General features: G+C 41.1%; 2 long non-coding RNA genes across 2 annotated transcripts; both read right to left on the bottom strand.

Annotated features, from left to right (window-relative positions):
* Positions 1-584: 584 nt before the first annotated feature.
* Positions 585-1158, bottom strand: LOC121639830. The gene is made up of 2 exons (XR_006010249.1): positions 734-1158; positions 585-658 (listed from the first exon to the last, which is right to left on the bottom strand). It is a non-coding gene; the product is annotated as an uncharacterized LOC121639830 (long non-coding RNA).
* Positions 1159-5584: 4426 nt separating this feature from the next.
* On the bottom strand, positions 5585-6156 carry LOC121639829. The gene is made up of 2 exons (XR_006010248.1): positions 5734-6156; positions 5585-5658 (listed from the first exon to the last, which is right to left on the bottom strand). It is a non-coding gene; the product is annotated as an uncharacterized LOC121639829 (long non-coding RNA).
* Positions 6157-25487: the final 19331 nt, after the last annotated feature.

Genomic DNA, 25487 nt, shown 5'->3' with positions numbered 1-25487 from the left:
CATCCGTGAAGAGAACAAGGTGCCGATAGTCGATCTGCCAATCCCGGTGTTCTCTGGTAAATGCCAATCAGGCTGCACAGCGTTGGGCTGTGAGCACAGGCCCCACTTGTGGACAGCGAACTGCCATAGCTTCCTCACTGAGTCTGTTTCCAACAGTTTAAGCAGAAACATGCACATTAGTGGCCTGCTGGAGGTAATTTTGCAGGGCTCTAGCAGTGCTCCTTCAAAGGAGCAAATGCTGCTGGGCTGGCTGGTCTGTCTCCCGGTTTCCCTTCATGCTCATGACAGTGCTGGGAGACACAGCCAACCTTCTTGCCACAGCACACAATGATGTACCCTCCTGCATTAGCTGCACTAACTGAGTAACTTCTGTGGGTTGCAGACACCAATGCCTCATGTTACCTCTAGCAGTGGCAAAAAGCAAATGTGAGCAAAAATGAGCAGGAAAGGATGAAGACAGGGGAATGGTCTGTGGCAACCACCTGCAGGCCCATTCCATTGTCCATTGGCCATTGTGTGTCACGGCTGGATTCAGCCGTCGGAAGGAGGGAAGCAGGACCCAATTAGCAGACGAGATAATCGTAAATGGCAGAACAGGTTTATTTCACACAAGGGATCTGGATGGTCCGAGCTGGAGAGTGTCCGGGGTTCAGGTTCTCTGGGAGGAGAGGAAAATGGTGAGTGGAGTTCTAAACAACAGAATCCTGTGATGCCAAGCTGGTGAGCGGCTTACTGTATCCAAATGTAAACTGGAATGAAGGAGGAGGTAGGCTGTCACGGCTGGATCCTGAGCTGAAGGGTGGAAGGGCGAGCAGGCAGGTGGCAAGGTTTGCAGCTGACGATCGGAGGAGGAGGACTGGAGGTCGGATGACTGGAATGCTGGAGTGTATCAAGGCTGGAGAAGAGGTGAGAAAGCAACGGTAAGAATACTAGACAGGAACAGTATTATTACTGGTAGAGGCCTGATTTACCACAAGAACAGTGAGATAATCTGGCGAGGTCTGGTTGCTCCTGCAGTCCTCATAAAGGGAGGCTTGATGAGGGTTGATGGAAAGCAGCTGCGGAGGAAAGAGCAGACCGGACTCCGCCCCAGGCTGACTGAAACCTGCACAGCCCCACCTAAAGCTCAGGTAGAGAAGGACATGTTGCAGAACCGTGACAGTACCCCCCCCCTCAACGGGAGCCCCCCGGCGCCCCGGAAGAGCCCCCCCCCCGGGACCGGCGAAAGGCAGTGATGAGAGCAGGGTCCATGATGAACCGACGGGGCACCCAGGAGCGCTCCTCGGGACCATACCCCTCCCAATCGACCAGGTACTGCAGACAGCGCCCGCGGCGCCGGACATCCAGGAGGCGGCGCACAGAAAACACCGGATGCCCATCCACCACCCGGGCGGGCGGAGGGGGACCGGCCGGAGGGCACAAGGGACTAGACGACACAGGCTTGAGCAGGGACACATGAAACGTGGAATGGACACGAAGGGAAGCAGGGAGCCGGAGGCGGACCGAAGAAGGACCAACAACCGCCTCCACCTCATAGGGCCCGAAAAACTTGGGGGCCAGCTTCCTGGAGGTGGCTCTCAGGGGAATATCCTTGGCTGCCAACCAAACCCGCTGTCCAGGAGCGTACCGCAGAGCAGGGACGCGGCGTCGATCAGCCAGACGGCGGTTGCGGTCAGCTGTGCGCAGCAGAGCCATGCGAGTCCGAACCCAAACACGCCGGACCCGTTGGAGATGGTGCTGAACCGAGGGAACCGCGAGCTCCCTCTCCTCCTCGGGAAACAGGGGAGGCTGATAACCTAGGTAGGCCTCGAACGGTGAACAGCCGGTAGCAGAGGAGGTATGGGAGTTGTGTGCGTACTCAATCCATGCCAGATGCTGACTCCAAGCCGAGGGACTGTCGGAGGCCACGCAACGGAGGGCGGCTTCCAGTTCCTGATTAAGCCGCTCCGCCTGACCGTTGGACTGGGGATGATAACCGGAGGACAAGGAGACCTTGGCGCCCAAGGCGGAACAGAAAGACTTCCACACCTGCGAGATGAACTGTGGTCCCCGATCCGACACTATGTCCGAGGGTATACCATGCAGGCGAAAGACGTGGTCAACCAAGAGGTCTGCAGTCTCCGTAGATGATGGGAGCTTAATGAGGGGAATAAAATGAGCTGCTTTAGAAAAGCGATCCACTACAGTGAGAATAACAGTATTACCATGCGATGGAGGCAGACCCGTAACAAAGTCCAGGGCTATGTGGGACCACGGCCGGCCAGGCACTTCCAGAGGCTGTAGGAGACCTGACGGTGGTCGGTTGCCACTCTTATGCCGAGCACAGGTGGCGCAGGCTGACACGTACTCCCTGACGTCCGACCTCAGAGAGGACCACCAAAAGTGGCGCTGCAGCAGGGCGCAGGTCCGATGAACCCCTGGATGACAGGAAAAGCGTGCTGTGTGGGCCCAATGGAGGACTGCCGAACGGGCTGCAGCAGGCACGTATCGGCGGTCCGGGGGTCCGTTGCCAGGATCGGGGTCAGCGACCAACCCCTGAGTGATCTGCTCCTCGATCTGCCAGGAAACCCCGCCCACGTGACAGGCTGAAGGGAGGATCCGATTAGGAGTCTGTGGGTCCTCATCATACGTGTAGAGACGAGACAAGGCATCAGGCTTGGTGTTGCGGGAACCTGGGCGGTAGGTGACAGAGAAGTTAAACCGTTCAAAAAACAAGGACCAACGAGCCTGACGTGAGTTTAATCTCTTAGCGTGCTGGAGATAGGTGAGGTTTTTATGGTCGGTCCACACAATGAATGGGTGATTGGCTCCCTCTAGCCAGTGTCTCCATTCCTCCAGCGCTAGTTTTATAGCCAGTAGTTCCCGATTACCCATGTCGTAGTTCTGCTCGGCAGCTGACAAACGTCGGGAGAAAAAGGCGCATGGATGCAGCTTACCTTCACCCTCTGATCTCTGAGATAGCACTGCCCCCACCCCGGAGTCGGAGGCATCCACCTCCAGAACGAATTGCCGATCAGGGTCTGGCTGAATGAGGACAGGAGCCGTGGTGAATTTCTCCTTTAGGCACTGAAAGGCTTGGTCAGCAGCAGGGTTCCAGCTAAAGGGAATTTTCACAGAAGTTAGTCTTGTCAGGGGTGAAGCAACTGTGCTGTAGTTGCGAATAAATCTGCGGTAGAAATTGGCAAATCCTAAGAATCTCTGGAGCTGCTTGCGGTTGGTGGGGACCGGCCATTCCTCCACTGCCTTAATCTTGGCTGGATCCGTCTTCACCTGCCCGCCCTGGAAAACATGACCAAGAAAGGTTACCGAAGCAGCGGGGAACTCACACTTCTCTGTCTTAACATACAACCGGTTCTCAAGCAGTCTCTGTAAAACCATCCGAACGTGCAGACTGTGGTCCTCTGGTGTTTTGGAGTAGATCAGGATGTCATCTAAATACACAAAAACGAACTGGTTCAGATAATCTCTCAGCACATCATTGATGAGGGCCTGGAACACCGCCGGAGCATTCGTGAGACCGAATGGCATGACCAGGTATTCAAAATGTCCTAGTGGTGTGTTAAATGCCGTCTTCCATTCGTCGCCCTCACGAATCCGTACTAGATGATAAGCGTTGCGCAGGTCTAGCTTGGTGAAGATGGTCGCCCCCTGAATGGGCTCGAAGGCAGAGGTGAGGAGCGGCAGCGGATACTTGTTCTTAATCGTGATCTTATTTAGACCCCGATAGTCGATACACGGTCTGAGACCCTTATCCTTCTTTTCTATAAAAAAGAAACCCGCACCCACCGGTGACGATGAAGACCGAATAAGTCCTGCCGCTTGGGACTCCAGGATGTAGTGCTCCATGGCGGCACGCTCGGGACGGGACATGTTAAACAATTTACTGGTAGGCAGGGGCGCCCCAGGAAGAAGATCTATTGCACAGTCATAAGGGCGGTGAGGAGGAAGGGAAAGGGCCTTGGTTTTACTGAAGACGGAGCTGAGATCGTGGTATTCGGGGGGAACTGAGGACAGATCCACCTCAGGGACGGGGTCCGAGGGAGGCACACAATGAGGCTGAAGGGCGGATTTAAGGCAGTTTAAATGACAAAAGGGACTCCAATTCTCGACTCTACGTTCGGACCACAGGATGTGGGGGTTATGCTGGGCCAACCAGGGAAATCCAAGGATCAGGGGAGCACTGGAAATAGGGAAAAGGAAAAACTCAAGGAGCTCCCTGTGGTTTCCAGACACTATCAGGGAAATAGGTTTGGTCTTATGCGTGATCTTTGTTAAAAGTCCCCCGTCCAGAGCTGTGACTGTAATGGGCGACGGCAGAGACTCCAGAGGAAGAGCGAGTCGGGAGGCGACACCCGGGTCCAGGAGATTTTGTTCAGCCCCAGAGTCGACTAGGGCCGCGAGTTCGTGAGTGGTGTTGCCCGCCTGGATCACAACAGGAAGGGTGAGACGTGGAGGAATGAGTTCTTGCGTCCCGCCCACCAGTACTCCCGCCCTTACTGGTGGGCTCTGTCTTTTGGCCGTACTGGGCATGCAGCGATGAAATGGTCCTTGGAGCTGCAATACACACATTCATTTGCCCTTATGCGTCGGAGTAGCTCCTCGGGACTGAGGCGGGCCCGTCCGATCTGCATAGGCTCCGGTGGTTCCTCTATTGTGGGTGACTGAACTGTTGAACTAGGTCTGGGAGAAAAAGGAGTTAATTCACCGAGTGAACGCCGGGTGGTTGAGCTGTTGGTGCGGACGTTCCGCTCCCTTCTCCGCTCCGCCATACGGTTGTCTAAGCGGATCACCAGGGTGACAAACTCCTCAAACGAAGATGGTATTTCTCTGGACGCCAGCAGATCCTTCATTTGACTGTTGAGCGCGTTCTGTAGAACGCCGTGAAGAACCGTAGAAGACCAACCCGTCTCAGCTGCTAGAATGCGGAACTCGATCATAAAGTCCGCCGCTGACTGATTCCCCTGTCTGAGGTTTAGAAGCCGCTGTATCGCACTCTCCTCATATTGAGGATGGTCAAAAGCCTTCTTAAAGCCATCCAGAAAGGTGGCAAATGGAAGAGTATCCAGGGAATTAAAACGGAAATAAGCCAGGGCCCATTCTAACGCCCTGTCTCGGAGTAGACCGATTATGTAGGAGATCCTCGAGGCGTCCGAGGAGAAGGAGCGCGGAGAACGAGAAATGGCCAAGTTGCACTGAAGCAGAAAACCACCACACTTCGCGGGATCACCTGAAAAATGATCTGGAGTGGGGAATGAGGCGTCCCGAAACACTGGCTCACTAGTGACAGGATGAGGAACTGGAGGATCAGCCGGAGGAGATGTTTCCTGAGGTGGAGCAGAGAGTCGCTTGTGGATATCCTCCAATAATCCAAAAACCTGACCCAAGCGGAGATTTGTGGTGGCCTGTTGCTCGTCCAGGGAACGTAAAGCCTTCTCGTGCTCACCAAGCATTTGTCCCTGTTTGGACAAAGCCGATTTCCAGGCATCTGCTGAGTCCATCTTGTTGGCCAGATTATACTGTCACGGCTGGATTCAGCCGTCGGAAGGAGGGAAGCAGGACCCAATTAGCAGACGAGATAATCGTAAATGGCAGAACAGGTTTATTTCACACAAGGGATCTGGATGGTCCGAGCTGGAGAGTGTCCGGGGTTCAGGTTCTCTGGGAGGAGAGGAAAATGGTGAGTGGAGTTCTAAACAACAGAATCCTGTGATGCCAAGCTGGTGAGCGGCTTACTGTATCCAAATGTAAACTGGAATGAAGGAGGAGGTAGGCTGTCACGGCTGGATCCTGAGCTGAAGGGTGGAAGGGCGAGCAGGCAGGTGGCAAGGTTTGCAGCTGACGATCGGAGGAGGAGGACTGGAGGTCGGATGACTGGAATGCTGGAGTGTATCAAGGCTGGAGAAGAGGTGAGAAAGCAACGGTAAGAATACTAGACAGGAACAGTATTATTACTGGTAGAGGCCTGATTTACCACAAGAACAGTGAGATAATCTGGCGAGGTCTGGTTGCTCCTGCAGTCCTCATAAAGGGAGGCTTGATGAGGGTTGATGGAAAGCAGCTGCGGAGGAAAGAGCAGACCGGACTCCGCCCCAGGCTGACTGAAACCTGCACAGCCCCACCTAAAGCTCAGGTAGAGAAGGACATGTTGCAGAACCGTGACAGTGTGTTGCTAATTGCCTCTCATTTTTACCTGTTGTCTGTTCCATTTTTACAACAGCAGCTGAAATGGATTCAGTTTTACTTCCTAACTGGACAGATTGATTTCCCAGAAGTGGGACTAACTCTGAGTTACATGCTAATGATGATGAGTTCCCTTTATTTATTTTAGCACTGTAGATGCATGACTGTATTTGACTGTAAAGTATACAGACTCAAAGACAGTGCAAGGATTAACAGTTTCTCAAATGTTACTTTCTAAATATTAACATAAAATAGTAATCCTGTTAGGGCAAAACATAAACAAATAAAATTAATTCCACAGAAATTCTTACAATATGTGATCAAGTATACCCCTAGTTCCTACACTGAGGTCTATTTCATGGCCCAGGTTATCAGTCAAAATAACTGACTTATCTTGGGCATCTTTCACTTTGGTGACAATTACTCCAACATTAGCCTCCAACTCTGAGAACCAGACCAAAACCATCTTGCTGGTTTCCAGCTGAGGGGACGATGATATTGAAAATAGTGTGGAAGATCTGAAGGAGGCGCCACAGCGGTCCTTTCCACTAGAGCATTGTCTCCTTAAAGTGGCCCCTCCTGATGAGGTTAAAACAATTAAAGTCCCCATCAGATCTCAGAGAAATAGCCACATTAGTGTCATCAGTCAAATAGACTGTTTTTGTACCAGTGACAGGTACACATAACATTTTCTTTAAAAATAAACAAATAAAAATACACACCAACAGTCTTTAACAAGTCTGACAGCAGTACAGAAGCTAGTCAAATATTCCATATAATTTAAAATACTATATTTTACTTAATTACTGCAGCAGATTAAGTAGAAAGCATACATATCTGGAATATAACAGAAATCTTCTCTGTTGTCATGTCTTTGGCTTTAAGGGTAATCCTTTTATTATCCTTGATCAAGATGAATCTCTCCATTCTATCGAAAAACTTTTGTCTTTTTTGTTTTTAAGAAAAATCACAAAAGGTACATTATCGTGTTTTTAAAACTCTTGTAAGCAGTTATGTACCCGCAGTTATATAATATCACGCTTTAGTGACTTGTTATATTTACCCAACTGAGGTTGAATAGCTAGATATACAAACACACACACACACACACACACACACACACACACATACACACACACACACTGTCTCATACTACTTGCTGACAGCCTCACCTTTATTTAAAAAATATGTATACTTATCAGGACGTCTCCAATGGAAGCTGTTTGGTATAGTCTGTCTTTGGAGAAGGAAGTCTCTGAATCAGCTGTGTGCTCGAACAGCTTGTAGTGTTTGAAACGTGACAAACTATGGTGGTAATTCAGTTCACATCCACCCATTCATTTTCTTGCCGCTTATCTGGTTGGTTCATGGTGGCCCAGACTTCCGTCTCCACAGCCACATTTGCCAGCTCATCCAAGAGGATCACAAAAGTAGTCCATAGGATAGCTCCTAGGATCTTAAGGAAGCACAATGCTTCCATCGGAGTAAAGTGGTAGGGAGGGGACACCCAGTTCACATTGTTAGTAAATAAAAAATAACCCATTTTGCAGAACTTTAAAGTTAAACTTTCCATGTGAAACACCCATTCTGTGTCCATTAGAGCTTCAGAACCACAACTGGGCGTTCATGCTCTGGGACTGCTGACAATCATCCAGGTCTCTGAGTAAATGTAGTCTGCCTTTAGCGTCCATAGAGGCGTGATCACATTTGCACGACCACACTCGTCTCTGATCACTCCTTATTCCTCATCCTCACTGAGTTGTCCAGTGGGTTTATACACTAAGAGCTACTTTTGTTAATTTATTTGTGTCTGTCTGTGTGTGTTTCGGGTACTTTGGTTGTTATATTGATACATGGCATTTTTATTGGAGCTCCTGATGATTGTCTGCTTTGTTTTCCTTTTAAAGCCATATGAAAGTCTCTATTGTGTTTCTGTACAGGTGTAGCAGTTGGTTGTCTGATGTTAGGTTGGATTGAAGGGTCTTTGCCTTCTGTTATGTCTTTGTCTGTCCTTTCTTTTTCTGCTATCCTTTTTACGTCTTGTTCACTATTCTCCTTCTTTGCTGTTCCCTCTGGTCAGATCCGGCAATGTTACCTCACCTGTTGGGTGAAATATCAACAGGAGAAGTTAAGGTTTGGCAAGCTTTGGAATTTTTAAACAGGCCGTTATTTGGGACAACTTTTTTACATTGAACACCAAGCAAACACTCAAACCAAGCAAAGCTCTGTCGTGTTTCAACATTACTATGTAGTATTGGCTCAGCACACTAAACCACCACTGAGCTAATACCAAAAGAAGTAGAGGATAGCATGGGTTAGTAAAAGACAAGAGTGTCATTCTGATATCATACATTAAGGTATCACCAAATTAAAAACCATCACAATTCCATGATTTGTTCAGCATCAACATGTAGCTGCTAAGGCAAATAAAATGGGTAAACTCTGCTGAATGTTCTTCAGCACCCACGTCCCTGTAGTTGTTGGCGGAAGAATCCAATTATCAATAACACCGATACCAACGTTGGTATTGAACATCGATCAACACTCATCTAATAACATCGATAATCTAGTTTTAGTTTCGCTCCTCTATACAGTATGTCTGTTTCATCGAAGAAGCAGCTGTATTCTTCTGTCTAAAATGCTTCTCTGTCACATGCATGGAGCAGTCACCTCCATTCCCATTTTTGTGTTTTGATGTTGCAGTGTCATGCAGGTAAATCAGCAAACAATTATGCACCAGCCAGCAGAACAAACCCAACACACTTGTAATGAATGTGGACATGAATGTCAGACCCAATGACCAAATGGTTAATTTTGTGATATATCAAATGGGCCATCCTACTGCACCCTCTCAATGCAAGGTTGGAAAACTGTCAGAATCTTAATGAACAAGAGGAATAAATTGTTTTTGGTGGATCTGCTTCACCGCTGAGACAATGCACCAACATTCCCAATATTCATGGCTCTCGCCAGGATGATGCCAAATTCAGATTGTTAATATGGCAGGAGGAATAACTGTTGTTTATGCATAAATATGTTGAAAAATTTAACACATTAATGCCACAGATGAATCTTTTTGCATTACCCCTTAATTTTCACAGCCCTATTAAAAAGCATCGGGGTTGGTACTGTAATGGAAAAATTATACATATACCCTTATAGTTTGTAGCCTAAACTTTGTATGTCTGTGTACTTAGATAAGAATGTAGTGAGCTTCTCCCTTCCCCCTTTTACTCCTTAACATTAGATAAGAATTTAGTGAGCTTCTCCCTTCCCCTTCCCCCTTTCACTCCTTACATTTCCCTACAATGTTATCTGCTATGTAGAAGAATTTACTACAATGACCTTCGACCTCGATGTTATCAGCTCATGTTCTGGCTCTATATTAACCAAAGCACACATGTACCTGACCAGACTCACGCAGCCAAACCTTTGACTGTGTGATTCTCATTGCTGATCAGCTCTTAATAAAATACTTTGTTTGATTCTCACTTAGTGTGTGATCTTTGATAACTAAAATTCCACAACAGTACCGACAACACAAGCCTTTATTTACTTGCTGTTGTATCAACACCAAATATTGCAGCATTGCACACCAGTGCTGCCCCACATGCTTTTAAATGTTTCATTTATATGATCTTATATGGTTCTATTTCAACATACAGATCTGTGTTTATTTCTTATTTGCTACCTGCCATTGTGGGCTGTTAACTAATTTTCCTTAAAAAAAAATAATGAAGTCAATCATTATTTCAAGGAGTGAAGCTACAGTCACAGGTGTGATTAAAATAACAACTCACACATGCACTTAAGAGTGCAGAGCAACTCTTTGCATAAATACAAATCTTGCATCACCCATGAAATGTATGGTTGACATTAACTAGTAATGCTGATGCCAGGATTTGTATGCATTTGTTGATAGTAAAGAAATGGACTAAATATGGGAAATTAATAAGATCTGCTTGATGTGTAGCGAGGTGGTACAGTTTAACTGGAGCAAATGAAGAGACCACAAAACAGAGACAAAGAGAAGAATTTCAGAGAAAAAACTATTAGCTTCTTGTCATCGTTCACAACAGTAAGAATAAGTTAAATGTAAGAACAAACAAAAGGCCTTATCTCGGTGTTTGGAGAGCTGTATTTCTTTAAAAATATTGTTTTTCCACAGACTCCTTGGTGAAGAAAAGGAAAGATTTGGCTGTTTAAACTGATTGTTCAACTCAGAAAATCAGATTATTCTGATTAATTGTGTTTAACATCAAATCCTGTTATTTTTGTTGAAATATACATTTGACAGGCAGGCTGAGATTGTGACTGAGATCTTTTTCATGCAAATAAAATGTATTTAAATTTAACCAAATGAGATAGAAGTAAAAGAAAAGGGTACGACTACAGTATGTCGTAAGTAGACTGTGGACACCGTCCACAGCGTCTACAGAGGGAACAAAGAAAAAGAGAGGAAGCTGAGAAACAAACAGATAAGGTTGGTGTTCTTATTTCTATAATATAACAATCATCAGTGTTCTATAATGTGGATGACAGAAAAGTACAAAAAAACTATATATATATATATATATATATATATATATATGTTGTATATGCATTTTGTAAAGTCAGACCTTTCACAAAAACTCCCAGCATCTTGTTGACCTGATTAAAACAGATATAGAATTACAATCAGAACCATCAGCATCTACCACAACATTACTTCTACTTTACTAAATTCAAATAAAGTAGTAAACAATGTCATTGGTGAAATTTCACCTACAAATGCCTAATGCATTCTTATTGTTGTGTTTAATGTTAAACTTACCAGGTCATATATATGCAATTTATACATATTTTATGCATGTTGACATTTTGAGAGAATGTTACTTAAAAACTAAAGTGAGTAATTAGATTAAATGTGATACAAGGTATTCCAACAAAATGCACTAAACCTGTGCTGTCACGGGTACTGTAAAAGAACAAAAAGGTTCAAGACTGCAAAAGACAGGCTTACTGGTGAGGAGCCAGCCTTATTGTAATAAAACAAAACACACGCAAAAAGAAAAGGGCAAACACAAATAAATGGAGAGTCAGATCCCCAGCAGTGACCCATAATTAATCAAAACTATTAATTAAAGTTTAAAATAGTCTATTAAAAATTATAATAATTTCAGAGGCAGCAACTAAAGTTGGGGAAAAGCCAAAGGTTCACCTGCAGACAAAAACTTCACCTGCAACATGATAAATAGAAAAAGAAAATAAAAATAATAATAAGAATACAATCAGGATTATTAAGAGTATTGCAGTGGGAAAAAGTCTTATATTACCATTTCAGGTTGGATTCTAATCCCCACCTGGTCACCTTTCCAGGACGTATTCTAAAACCAAGAATTAAATAAATAAATAAATAAATAAGTACAAAACAATATAAAATGAAGAATTAAACTACATACCTCAATGATAAAAATAAATAAGTAAATAAATAAAAAAGTCAGCCACTATTTGCTGAGGGCATGATACTCTTTGGTCATGGCCATGCCCTTCTTTTTTATAGCACACTAGGTGAGGACACTTACAAGTGTCGGGCTGGCCAATCTGATAAGCGATAAAACTACATAAGAATAAGAGAAAAGTAAAAAAAAGTAAATTTCAGATACTCATTACCAGCCAAGCAAAGGATAAACAGGTTTCTGTTATCCAATGTTTTTTTCTTTATTATGTGCACATTTATAAAAAACAAATATAAAACATTGTCCAAGAACATCACAAAATTTTAAGAAACATAAAATTAAAATAATAATAATAAAAGAACAGATAAAGTTAATCCAAACAAAAAAAGATTAAAGGTGGTTATGTAATGTATGTGAAAACAATAAGTTAGTAATACATTCGTCTTAATTAAAAGTACAAATAGGGATCCTGCTTTGGAATACAAGTATATAGAAAATTGATGTATAATTGATGTAATGTTTACAGTATCAGAAACCTGAATGTTTTGAGGAACTGATCTTGAAACTAAAAATAAATCATTTTTAATGCTTTTTTGTCTTCTAGTTATGTTTAAAATCTCCTCATCCCCCAATGACTTCCTTCGTAGTGGTCATATTTCTTCCATCAACTTCTCTGTTCCTGCATTCATGTATTGCTACACCACCAAACCAAACTCTCTTATCTACACCACGGTCTTCATAATGAACAGTGCTGTAATCTTCCCTCTCTGCATCTTCATCCTCTACCACGGTGTCCAAGAATGGCAGAAAAGGCGCTCCACCTCCTCATCAGCATCAATGAGTCACTCCGACTGCTTCACCTACCACATGGTCACCATGGAGCTTATTGGTGTGTCTGGGTGTTTTATCTGTTGCTGTGGTATCTACAAGGAAGATTTTAACATTATAAGGGATTCATACTTTCCTTTAAGTTTAAACTACTGTGGACAAGCATGTTTTCATGTCCTGACCTGTGTGGAGCGCTACCTGGCTGCCATGCATCCCATCACCTACCTGAGTCTGAGACAAGAAAGGGGGATCAGAATCAGAAATACCATCATTGGCTGTGTCTGGCTGCTTTGCTTTGTTTCCATGGGAATGGCATTGAATGATCAACTTAATGCAATCATTGATTTATGTACCATAACATTAACTTTAGCAGTGATCTCCTTCTGCAGTCTGTCTGTTCTCTGTGCTTTGATTCGTCCAGGTCCAGGGGAGCAGGGTGGGGACAGGAAGAGGACTGACCGATCAAAGCAGAGGGCATTCTACACCATTGTAATCATACTGGGAATGCTGCTGTTGAGATTTGCTTCTGGTTTGATTTGGGCAGCTAGTTTTGTATCTGGAGGACATCAAAACTGTATATTGATGACATTTGACATATGGTTTTATCTGCCCAGCAGTCTGGTGCTGCCGCTGATGTTCCTACACAGAGCAGGAAAATTAAAGTGCTGTAAGGAAAACAGCCAGTAAGGTTAACAGCTGGATATGCAAGTAATTTTTGTTGCATCAACACTGGCACACAGATCAATCTTAAATTCCATATCAGATAAAATGACGGATTATAAGATGATAAAAAAAAATAAAAACTGGGTTAAAATGCTGATGGAAAATCCTTCCATTGTGCAAACTTTTTTCAATCTCCCAACAGAAACTGAATTGAAGTATATATATATATATATATATATATATATAATTTATGAACGACACAGGCATAGGACGTGCATGCACACGTAATAAAACTGCGCAGCATACTCCACCGGTTAATTGCTTTGCTACACAGCCCTTGGGCTGTATATATATATAAAATATATAAATAAGGGCTATATATATATACATATATATATAAGCAGCATGTCATGTACTTCTACATGCTTTTCTAAAACATCTCTACCATGTTCTAGATCATAATTCTGAATTAAAACTTTTTTTTTTTTTAAATTAAGATGTGATGACTGAAGTTAAACAACAAACATTGATGAAGAAACTTTGATAAAACTGATGATCTGGATAAAAAAAGGTTTTTCTTTTCATCATTGAAGTGTAAGTGTTTGTGCAGCAGTGCTAAAAGTCCTACAGCAGCATCACCCAAAGTAAACACCTGTTGATAAATTATATCATTGGAAAGTTTTTCTTCCCTGCTGCTGCGGTGTTTCTCATGTAATCAGGAGAGAGCGGGTTTATTAAAATGAAGAGAGGTTTTCTGTCTGGAACTTAAAAAAGAAGAAGAACCGATGTTTCTCTTTTTCTGTCCAAACCCATGCAGATGAGCAGAACATTGTAATTTTTGGAAGGGAAACTGCTCCCAAAAGACGAGAAACTTTTTATTTATTTATTCATTTATTTATTTATTTTAATACATGTGGTTTTAACTTAGGAAAGACAGCAAAGATAAGGCATGCTTTCTGATTTTTACAAACGTAAAACATACATCAGGCCTACTTCCGCCTCTGGTTTGGTGAATTATGGTCATAGCGAGATAAAACTTCCAGCTGTGGAAACTATGAGAAGTGAGTTTTCAGTAGAGAAGTGATTTGTCCTTGTTCATGAGAAGACATCATCTGTGTTTACATATTTTTTGGCCTATTCTTTATTCTGTTACAGAGCTTGTGATTTTTTTTTATTTTTTTTCTTTTGAGAGAGAAAACTGTGCAAACAAAAATTTTTTGTCAGCTGAATGTACATAATTTAAGTTTTTAATTGTAGATTGTAAACAAAATAAACCATTCATTCATTATATCCCAACATCCGTTTTAATATTTCTTAAAATATGGAGAAATAAAAAAGCTGAGTCAATATTTCAAGGAGTCAAAGTGTCAAAGTGTAGTCATGGGTGTGAGTAAAATAACAACTAACACACACACTTCAGAGTGCAGAAGAAATCTTTGCATAAATGCAAATCTCACACATGTGATGGACAGATGACATGGACTAATATCGCTGATACCTGACTTTTTATGCATTTGTTGACAGTACAGAAATGGACAAATGTGGTAAATTAGTAAGATCTGATTGATGTGTAGCGAGGCAGAACAGTTTAACTGGAGCAAATGTAGACTACAAAACAATTCTTTAAACATACTGTTTTTCCAGACTGCTTGGTGATGATTGGAAAGATTTGGCTTTTTAAAGTGGTTTTTCAGCTCAGAAAATCTGATCATTTTTATTGTTTGTGCTGAACATCTAATGCTGTTATTTTTGTTGTAATAATCTACAGTGGACAGACAGGCTGAGACTGTGACTGAGATCTTTTTTATGCAAAAAAGATTTATTTAAATTTACTTTAAAGAGACAGAAGGACGAGGGGAAGAACTACAATACATCCTCAGTAGATTGACAGAAAATGTTTCACAAAGTCTACAGAGGAAACACAGAGAGAGAGGCAGCTGAGAAACAAACACAGATAAGGTTGGTGTTCTCATATCTATAATATCACAAATATCTGTCTTTCCAGGCTGCTCGTACAAATTGTTTTGTATGATTTCCTACCAAAAACAGTAGGTGGAAATTCATACATATCCTACAAAATTCTGAGCCAGTCAGTATCTAAGGTACTGAAGGTGCTCTGTTCATCTGTTCGCATGACTTTTCTGGCTCATAATTGTCAACAAAAAAGGCAGAAAGTGCAAACATAGGAAACAAAAAAATGTTTTTAATATCTTTATCATTATTTAATTGAATTAACTACAGTACACTATGAAAGTTTTGCTCTCTAATAACATTTTTATGTGTCACTGTGTCTGCAGCTTTTACCAGATCATTTTGAATGAAACCCACTGACTCTTGAATTGATACATTTATATAACTTTTGATCAATTTACTGCTAATATTGGTAATAACAAGAAATATAGTCGGACAGTGAACAACCAGTCCGAGGCTCACATTAGAGATTAGCAGACCTCAAGTCCTCAGCATTACATCACACTTTCAAAAAATATCACATGACATTTAAACTGTAAATATGAGCAGCAATGAAAAGGCAGTTTCTCATTTCTAGTTGACCTTAAACATATTAGATTATTGAATAAAATGGCTAAACAGTCTTTTATCCAAAAGAGTCTTTGTTAAAATGGACAATAGACGATGCTACATGCATGGCACATTTTTTTTTCTGCTTTTGCCCGTTTCCAAAGATGGCCAGTAGTAATAGGAGTTTATAGATTTTGTCTGTGTGTATTCTTTAATATATATTGTATGATTCATTTATTTTATGTACCGCTTTGTCCAGCTAAGGTTGCGGGGAAGCTGGAGCTTACCAAAGCAATTAGCAGGCAAGAGGCAGGTACACCCTAGACGCAGGTACAACATAGAGAGACAAAAAAACACTCATGCTCACACTCACTCCTAGGGAGAATTTAAAGACACCAATTAACCTAACATGCATGTCTTTGTATGGTGAGAGGAAGCCTGAGTACCTGGAGAGTACCCAAGCATACACCGGGAGTTTGAACCTCCCCCAGATGAGGTTGAAACCAGTGACCTTCTTGCTGTGAGGCCACGGTACTAACCACCACACCACCATTTATATATGACTTATTTTATATTCGTTTAATTACCAATGCACAACGTTATGGTGTTATGGGCACGTCCAATCGGGAGGAGGGTCTGGGGATGATCCGGGATGTGCTGGAGAGATTACCCTGCACAAACTGGGAGAAATCAGCCGAGCAGCAAGGACAGTCCAAATGAATTGGAAGAAAAAAGTGGCCGGGAAAAAGGAAAATCTGCCGCCTCCATAACCCCAAAACCTGGATAAGCGGAGGAAAGTGGATGGATATTAGTGGTGACACACATGCACACACTAAATTACAATATTAGAGAGCAAAACTTTCATAGTTTACCAAGAAATTTTTCTTCTCATAAATTTCAAGTGAATGCACATGATCCATAGTTTGCTGTTCTTTCTCTCCTCTGCGATTCACTCTATCAGTCAGTCGATTTAGTTGGCCATAAAACAGGATCGCTGAAATTAATTGTCTGATTGGTCTCTGAACCATTCTGCTCAGAATTCTGCTGATCCCTTCACTATGACTGTCTCTCTCTCTCTCTCTCTCTCGTTTTCTCTTTTTCTTATTGGTCCCTCCATTGCGGAGCAGCGGGCCCTCCCACATCATTCTGGCTGTCCCCTGACTGGATCTCTCACCTTTCTGTCTTATCATCTTTGACGGAGATTTTAAACATTAAAAAAGAACATCACAAAATTTCAAGAAATACATCAAATCAAACTAATTATAGAACAAAGTAGATAAACATAAAAAGAAAAAAATTAAAGGTGGTTATATAATGTAAATGAACGAATGTAATGTAATGAAAATTTAAATCGGAATATGTTTGATGTGCCCTTCATCTTAACTTACAGTAGCAAGGGAGACCCCGCGTCAGGATAAAAATATAAACAAAATTAGATTGATGTATACTTGATATAATGTTTACACTATCAGAAACCTGAATGTTTTAAGGAACTGATCTTGAAACTGAGAATTAATTTTTATTTTTATGTTTTTTTTTCTCTCCTAGTTATGTTTGAAATCTCCTCATCGCCCAATGACTTCCTTCGTAGTGGTCATATTTCTTCCATCAACTCCTCTGTTCCAGCATTCATGTATTGCTACACCACCAAACCAAGTTCTCTTATCTACACCACGGTCTTCATAATGAACAGTGCTGTAATCTTCCCTCTCTGCATCTTCATCCTCTACCACGGTGTCCAAATATGGCAGAAAATGCGCTCCACCTCCTCATCAGCATCAATGAGTCACTCCGACTGCTTCACCTACCACATGGTCACCATGGAGCTTATTGGTGTGTCTGGGTGTTTAATCTGTTGCTGTGGTATCTACAAGGAAGACTTCAAAATAATAAGGGTTTCATTCTTTCTATATCATTTTAACTACTGTGGACAAGCATGTTTTCATGTCCTGACCTGTGTGGAGCGCTACCTGGCTGTCATGCATCCCATCACCTACGTGAGTCTGAGACAGGAAAGGGGGATCAGAATCAGAAATACCATCATTGGCTGTGTGTGGCTGCTTTGCTTTGTTTCCATGGGAATGGTGCTGAATGATCAAGCTAATGCAGTCATTGGTTTCTTGCTCATAGCATTAACTTTAGCAGTGATCTCCTTCTGCAGTCTGTCTGTTCTCTGTGCTTTGATTCGTCCAGGTCCAGGGGAGCAGGGTGGGGACAGGAGGAGGACTGACCGATCAAAGCAGAGGGCATTCTACACCATTGTAATCATACTGGGAATGCTGCTGTTGAGATTTGCTACTGGTTTGATTTGGGCAGCTAGTTATGCTTCTGGAGAACATCATGATTGTATCATGATGACATCCATCTTCTGGTTTTATCTGCCCAGCAGTCTGGTGCTGCCTCTGATGTTACTACACAGAGCAGGAAAATTAAAGTGCTGTAAGAAAAACAGCCAGTAAGGTTAATAGCTGGATTTCCATGAAGTAATTTTTGTTGCATCAACATTCCATCACAATTCCATCTAAATTTCAATCAGATTAAGTGATGGATGATAAATTAATAAAAAACCGAGTTAAAATGGTGATGGATTAGCACTGCACTTTGTAAATTCACTGTATTGTTTTTGTGAAATAACTGCAAGCAGAGCTTTATAAATGTGTGTATATATATATATATATATATATATATATATATATATATATATATATATACATATATATTGTATGTGTGTGTGTACCAGATGTTTATTACTTTTAGTATTTTATACCAACATTCAGTTTAGAGACACAAATTAGGAAGTGTGTGTGTGTGTTTGCATTTGTGTGATTATGTATGAAAGAGATTTTTAGTGTGTTTTTGTTTTTATTGCAATGGTATCTGTTTTGATGTGTGAAGGCTTGTTTTAATTTAATATGCATGAATTGATATATACATGCATACATACATACATACATACACACATACATACATACATACATACATACATACATACATACATACATACATATATATATACATACATATGTTTGTTCACGCCTCCACGTCATCCATTCATTTATGATAATGGACACCTCGTCGGGCATTATTCTTTACATATATGTATACATAATGTAAAGCAGTTTGTGTTGCCTTTGACATGAAAAGCACAACATAAATAAAGTTTGATTTGATATGATAAATATATATTCCAAAATATTTTTATACTTGTGAATACTTGTGAATCCTATGCTGCCTAAGCTAGCTGCTGTTAACATTTTACTTACCTGGGATGCGATGGGCATTCCATGCCTGCACCATTCTCTGTATTACAGCGTTGCTTAACTCAAAGGTCAGAGTGGATGTGCAGTACCTCATTAAGTTCTCATCCATGTTCAGTCATTCTCAGCAGTTTTGAGGGGATAACTAACCATTTTGTTTATTTCAGGGTTAAATTAACAAAATGTTGATTTTCACAGATCATTTAAATCATGACTTAGCAGACCACATCAACCTTCAGGATCGCTCCACAGTCCAGCTGAATAAACTCAGTGACAGTTGCTTTTCTTCCAAGGAACCATGACTAACTAGAAGAACTCAAAAGAGTGCAGACCTCTACTAAGCCATATTAGGTTTTGTTAGCCAACGATTATAATATCTCCCTAAAGTAAAGAATCCTTTAAAGTAATTTCCAGGCAGTGATCTGGATCACTCCCAAAATCTAATCACTTGTTCCTTATTATATTTCTGAGATTTCATCCAAATTTGTTCTAAACTTTTTTAGTTATACTGCTAAACAGACAGATAGACAGACTAACAGCAATGAATAAATCTTACTTACATCACTTGTTTGTTGTACTACTACTGTGCAATGTAAACAATGGCACACAATGACTAAAAAGTTTTTCTCTAATGCAATAAAAAGAAAGATATCTTGAGTCTTCATCGTTGTATATTCATAAATGAAGAACAAAATTCTGTCATTGGGGGGAAGGCAAGAGGAGAGGGAGGTGGTGATCTTACCAACAAGCTTAGTTAAATCCAGATGGTGATCTTTTTCCTCATCAGACAACATATTTTAAGAATTACAACAAACTGATTACCTTCTCTCATTCCCACTATCCAATTAGGAAAATATTCAGAAATGTATGTGAGACCATTAGCAAAGCATTAAACTCTTTACCAGTTAATATTGCTGAACCAGGGAATAAACCACATAAATCATGTCCCATGAAAGAATAAAATACAAATAATTAGATAAATAGACAAAAACAGCTACCTGATCCTCCTCCTTTTCCTGCTTTAAATCAGCTCCATCTGTTCTTGTGGCACTGCAAACACTTATCTCAAACTGTGCTTCCAGGTTGATCCTGGAAGTCATTTTAAGCAAATATTTGGATATTTGAGAACTCATATAGAACAGAGAAAATTAAATATAAATACAATTCTAAGCAATTTAAAATGTCTGAGATTGTTATACACTGCTAAAAAACAAAGGGAAGGCTTAAACAACACATAGATACTGATGAACAAAATATAACAGCTGAAAATCCCTTCATCACATAGTGGAATGTGATGAGAACAAAGTAACATCAGAGTGATCAGTGGAAATGACAACTATGAACCCATGGAGGTCTGGATTGAGAATCTAAGCAAAAGGGGAAAGATCAGATCTCAGGCTGACCCTGTGCAAATTCCTCCAGACAATTCAGAATGAGATTCAGTAGTTTGTGTGGCCTCCACCTGCCTGTGTGCACTCCTTACAACTTCTGGGTTCCTGATGTTTTCCTGAGGAACCTGCTCTCGTCCGTAAAGAGAACAAGGTGCCGATAGCCGATCTACCAGTCCTGGTGTTCTCTGGTAAATGCCAGTCAGGCTGCACAGTGTTGGGCTGTGAGCACAGGTCCCACTTGTGGACAGCGAACTGTCATAGCTTCCTCACTGAGTCTGTTTCCAACAGTTTAAGCAGAAACATGCACATTAGTGGCCTGCTGGAGGTCATTTTGCAGGGCTCTAGCAGTGCTCCTCCTGCAAAGGAGCAGTTGCTGCTGGGTTGGCTGGTCTGTCTCCCGGTTTCCCTTCATGCTCATGGCACAGTGCTGGGAGACACAGCCAACCTTCTTGCCACAGCACACAATGATGTGCCCTCCTGCATTAGCTGCACTAACTGAGTAACTTCTGTGGGTTGCAGACACCGACGCCTCATGTTACCTCTAGCAGTGGCAAAAAACAAATGTGAGCAAAAATGAGTAGGAACGGATGAAGACAGGGGAATGGTCTGTGGCCACCACCTGCAGGACCGTTCCTTTATAATGGTTGTCTCGCTAATTGCCTCCCATTTTTACCTGCTGTCTGTTCCATTTTTACAACAGCAGCTGAAATGGATTCAGTTTTACTTCCTAACTGGACAGATTGATTTCCCAGAAGTGGGACTGACTCTGAGTTACATGCTAATGATGATGAGTTCCCTTTATTTATTTTAGCACTGTAGATGCATGACTGTATTTGACTGTAAAGTATACAGACTCAAAGACAGTGCAAGGATTAACAGTTTCTCATATGTTACTTTCTAAATATTAACATAAAATAGTAATCCTATTAAAGCAAAATATAAATAAATACAATTCCACAGAAATTCTTACAATATGTGATCAAGTATACCCCTAGTTCCTTCATTGAGGTTTATTTCATGGCCTAGGTTATCAGTCAAAATAACTGACTTATCTTGGGCATCTTTCACTTTGGTGACAATTACTCCAACATTAGCCTCCAACTCTGAGAACCAGACCAAAACCATCTTGCTGGTTTCCAGCTGATGGGACGATGGAATTGAAAATAGTGTGGAAGATCGGAATGAGGCGCCACAGCGATCCTTTCTACTAGAGCATTGTCTCCTTAAAGTGGCCCCTCCTGATGAGGTTAAAACAACTAAAGTCCCCATCAGATCTCAGAAAAATAGCCACATTAGTGTCATCAGTCAAATAGACTGTTTTTGTACCAGTGACAGCAACACATAACATTTTCTTTAAAAATAAATAAATAAAAATAAAATAAACACCAACAGTCTTTAACAAGTCTGACAGCAGTACAGAAGCTAGTCACATATCCCATATAATTTAAAATACTATATTTTACTTAATCATTGCAGCAGATTAAGTAGAAAACATACATACCTGGAATATAACAAAAATCTTCTCTGTTGTCATGTCTTTGGCTTTAAGGGTAATCCTTTTATCATCCTTGATCAAGATGAATCTCTCCATTCTATCGAAAAACTTTCGTCTTTTTCTGTTTAAGAAAAATCACAAAAGGTACATTATCGTGTTTTTAAAACTCTTGTAAGCAGTTATGTACCCGCAGTTATATAATATCACGCTTTAGTGACTTGTTATATTTACCCAACTGAGGTTGAATAGCTACATATACAAACATATACACACACACACACACACTTTCTCATACTACTTGCTGACAGCCTCACCTTTATTTAAAAACATATGTAAACTTATCAGGACGTCTCCAATGGAAGCCGTTTGGTACAGTCTGTCTTTGGAGAAGGAAGTCTCTGAATCAGCTGTGTGCTCGAACAGCATGTAGTTTTTGAAAGTGACGAACTATGGTGGTAATTCAGTTCACATCCACCCATTCATTTTCTTGCCGCTCATCTGGTTGGTTCATGCGGCCCAGACTTCCGTCTCCACAGCCACATTTGCCAGGTCATCCAAGAGGATCACAAAAGTAGTCCATAGGATAGCTCCTAGGATCTTAAGGAAGTACAACATATCCATCGGAGTAAAGTGGTAGGGAGGGGAGACCCAGTTCACATTGTTAGTAAATAAAAATTAACCCATTTTGCAGAACTTTAAAGTTAAACTTTCCATGTGAAACACCCATTCTGTGTCCATTAGAGCTTCAGAACCACAACTGGGGTTCATGCTCTGGGACTGCAGACAATCATCCAGGTCTCTGAGTAAATGTAGTCTGCCTTTAGCGTCCATAGAGGCATGATCACATTTGCACGACCACACTCGTCTCTGATCACTCCTTATTCCTCATCCTCACTGAGTTGTCCAGTGGGTTTATACACTAAGAGCTACTTTTGTTTATTTATTTGTGTATGTCTGTGTCTGTTTAGGGTACTTTGGTTGTTATTTTGATACATGGCATTTTTATTGGAGCTCCTGATGATTGTCTGCTTTGTTTTCCTTTTAAAGCCATATGAAAGTCTCTATTGTGTTTCTGTACAGGTGTAGCAGTTGGTTGTCTGATGTTAGGTTGGATTGAAGGGTCTTTGCCTTCTGTTATGTCTTAGTCTCTTCTTTCTTTTTCTACTCTCCTTTTTAGGTCTTGTTCACTATTCTCCTCTTTTTCTGTCCCCTCTGGTCAGATCCAGCAATATTACCTCACCTGTTGGGTGAAATATCAACAGGAGAAGTTAAGGTTTGGCAAGCTTTGGAATTTTTAAACAGGCCGTTATTTGGGACAACTTTTTACACTGAACACCAAGCAAACACTCAAACCAAGCAAAGCTCTGTTGTGTTTCAACATTACTATATAGTATTGGCTCAGCACACTAAACCACCACTGAGCTAATACCAAAAGAAGTAGAGGATAGCATGGGTTAGTAAAAGACAAGAGTGTCATTCTGATATCATACATTAAGATATCACAGAATTAAAAACCATCACAATTCCATGATTTGTTCAGCATCAACATGTAGCTGCTAAGGCAAAAAAAATGGGTAAACTCTGCTGAATGTTCCTCCGCACCCACTTCCCTGTAGTGGTTGGCGGAAGAATCCAATTATCAATAACACTGATACCAACGTTGGTATTGAACATCGATCAACACTCATCTAATAACATCGATAATCTAGTTTTAGTTTCGCTCCTCTATACAGTATGCCTGTTTCATCGAAGAAGCAGCTGTATTCTTCAGTCTAAAATGCTTCTCTGTCACATGCATGGAGCAGTCACATGTGGCACCTCTATTCCCATTTTTGTGTTTTGATGTTGTACCGTCATGCAACTCAGCTGCACAGGTAAACCAGCAAAAAGTTATGCACCAGCCAGCAGCACAAACCCCACACACTTATAATGAATGTGGACATGAATGTCAGATCCAATGACCAAATGGTTAATTTTGTAATATATCAAATGGGCAATCCTACAGCACCCTCTCAATGCAAGGTTGAAAAACTGTCAAAATCTTAATGAACAAGAGGAATAAAGTGTTTTTGGTGGATTTGGTTCACCGCTGAGACAATGCACCAACATTCCCAATATTCATGGCTCTCGCCAGGATGATGCCAAATTCAGATTGTTAATATGGCAGGAGGAATAACTGTTGTTTATGCATTAATATGTTGAAAAATTTAACACATTAATGCCACAGATGAGTCTTTTTGCATTAACCCATTAATTTTCACAGTCCTATTAAAAAGCATCAGGGTTGGTACCGACAACACAAGCCTTTATTTACTTGCTGTTGTATCAACACCAAATATTGCAGCATTGCACACCAGTGCTGCCCCACATGCTTTTAAATGTTTCACTTATATGATCTTATATGGTTCTATTTCAACATACAGATCTGTGTTTATTTCTTTTTTCCTACCTGCCATTCTGGGCTGTTAACTAATTCTCCTTAAAAAAATAGTGAAGTCAATCATTATTTCAAGGAGTGAAGCTACAGTCACAGGTGCGTTTAAAATAACAACTCACACATGCACTTAAGAGTGCAGAGCAACTCTTTGCATAAATACAAATCTAGCTTCACCCATGCAATGTATGGTTGACATTAACTAGTAATGCTGATGCCAGGATTTGTATGCATTTGTTGATAGTAAAGAAATGGACTAAATATGGGAAATTAGTAAGATCTGCTTGATGTGTAGCGAGGTGGTACAGTTTAACTGGAGCAAATGAAGAGACCACAAAACAGAGACAAAGAGGAGAATTTCAGAGAAAAAACTATTAGCTTCTTGTCATCGTTCACAACAGTAAGAATAAGTTAAATGTTCAAACAAACAAAAGGCCTTATTCTTGGTGTTTGGAGAGCTGTTTTTCTTTAAAAATATTATTTTTCCACAGACTCCTTGGTGAGGAAAAGGAAAGATTTGGCTGTTTAAACTGATTGTTCAGCTCAGAAAATCTGATTATTCTGATTATTTGTGTTTAACATTTAATCCTGTTATTTTTGTTGTAATATACATTTGACAGGCTGAGATTGTGACTGAGATCTTTTTCATGCAAATAAAATGTATTTAAATTTAAGCAAATGAGACAGAAGTAAAAGAAAAGGGTACGACTACAGTACCTCGTAAGTAACCAAACTTCGCAAGCATCTAGCCTCTGATTGGCCATAGTGGCTGTCAATCTAACTGAGAAGTCAAGGCGGGCCCAATCCTTCTTTACATAGACTGTGGACACCGTCCACAGCGTCTACAGAGGAAACAACGAAAAATAGAGGAAGCTGAGAAACAAACACACATAAGATTGGTGTTCTTATTTCTATAATATCACAATTATCAGTGTTTTATAATGTGGATGAGAGAAAAAAAAAATATATATATACATATATATATATATATATATATATATATATATATATTACATGCATTTTGTAAAGTCAGACCTTTCACAAAAACCCCAAGCATCTTGTTGACCTGATTAAAACAGATATAGAATTACAATCAGAACCATCAACATCCACCACAACATTACTTCTACTTTACTAAATTCAAATAAAGTGGTAAATAATGTCATTGGTGAAATTTCACCTACAAATGCCTAATGCATTCCTATTGTTGTGTTTAATGTTAAACTTACCAGGTCATATATATGCAATTTATACATATTTTATGCATATTAACATTTTGAG

The sequence above is a fragment of the Melanotaenia boesemani genome, chromosome 5 (genome assembly GCF_017639745.1).
Source record: "Melanotaenia boesemani isolate fMelBoe1 chromosome 5, fMelBoe1.pri, whole genome shotgun sequence".
Lineage (NCBI taxonomy): Eukaryota > Metazoa > Chordata > Actinopteri > Atheriniformes > Melanotaeniidae > Melanotaenia > Melanotaenia boesemani.
The sequence above is the reverse complement of the archived record's forward strand: the minus strand, read 5'-3'. Positions and strand labels throughout refer to the sequence as shown.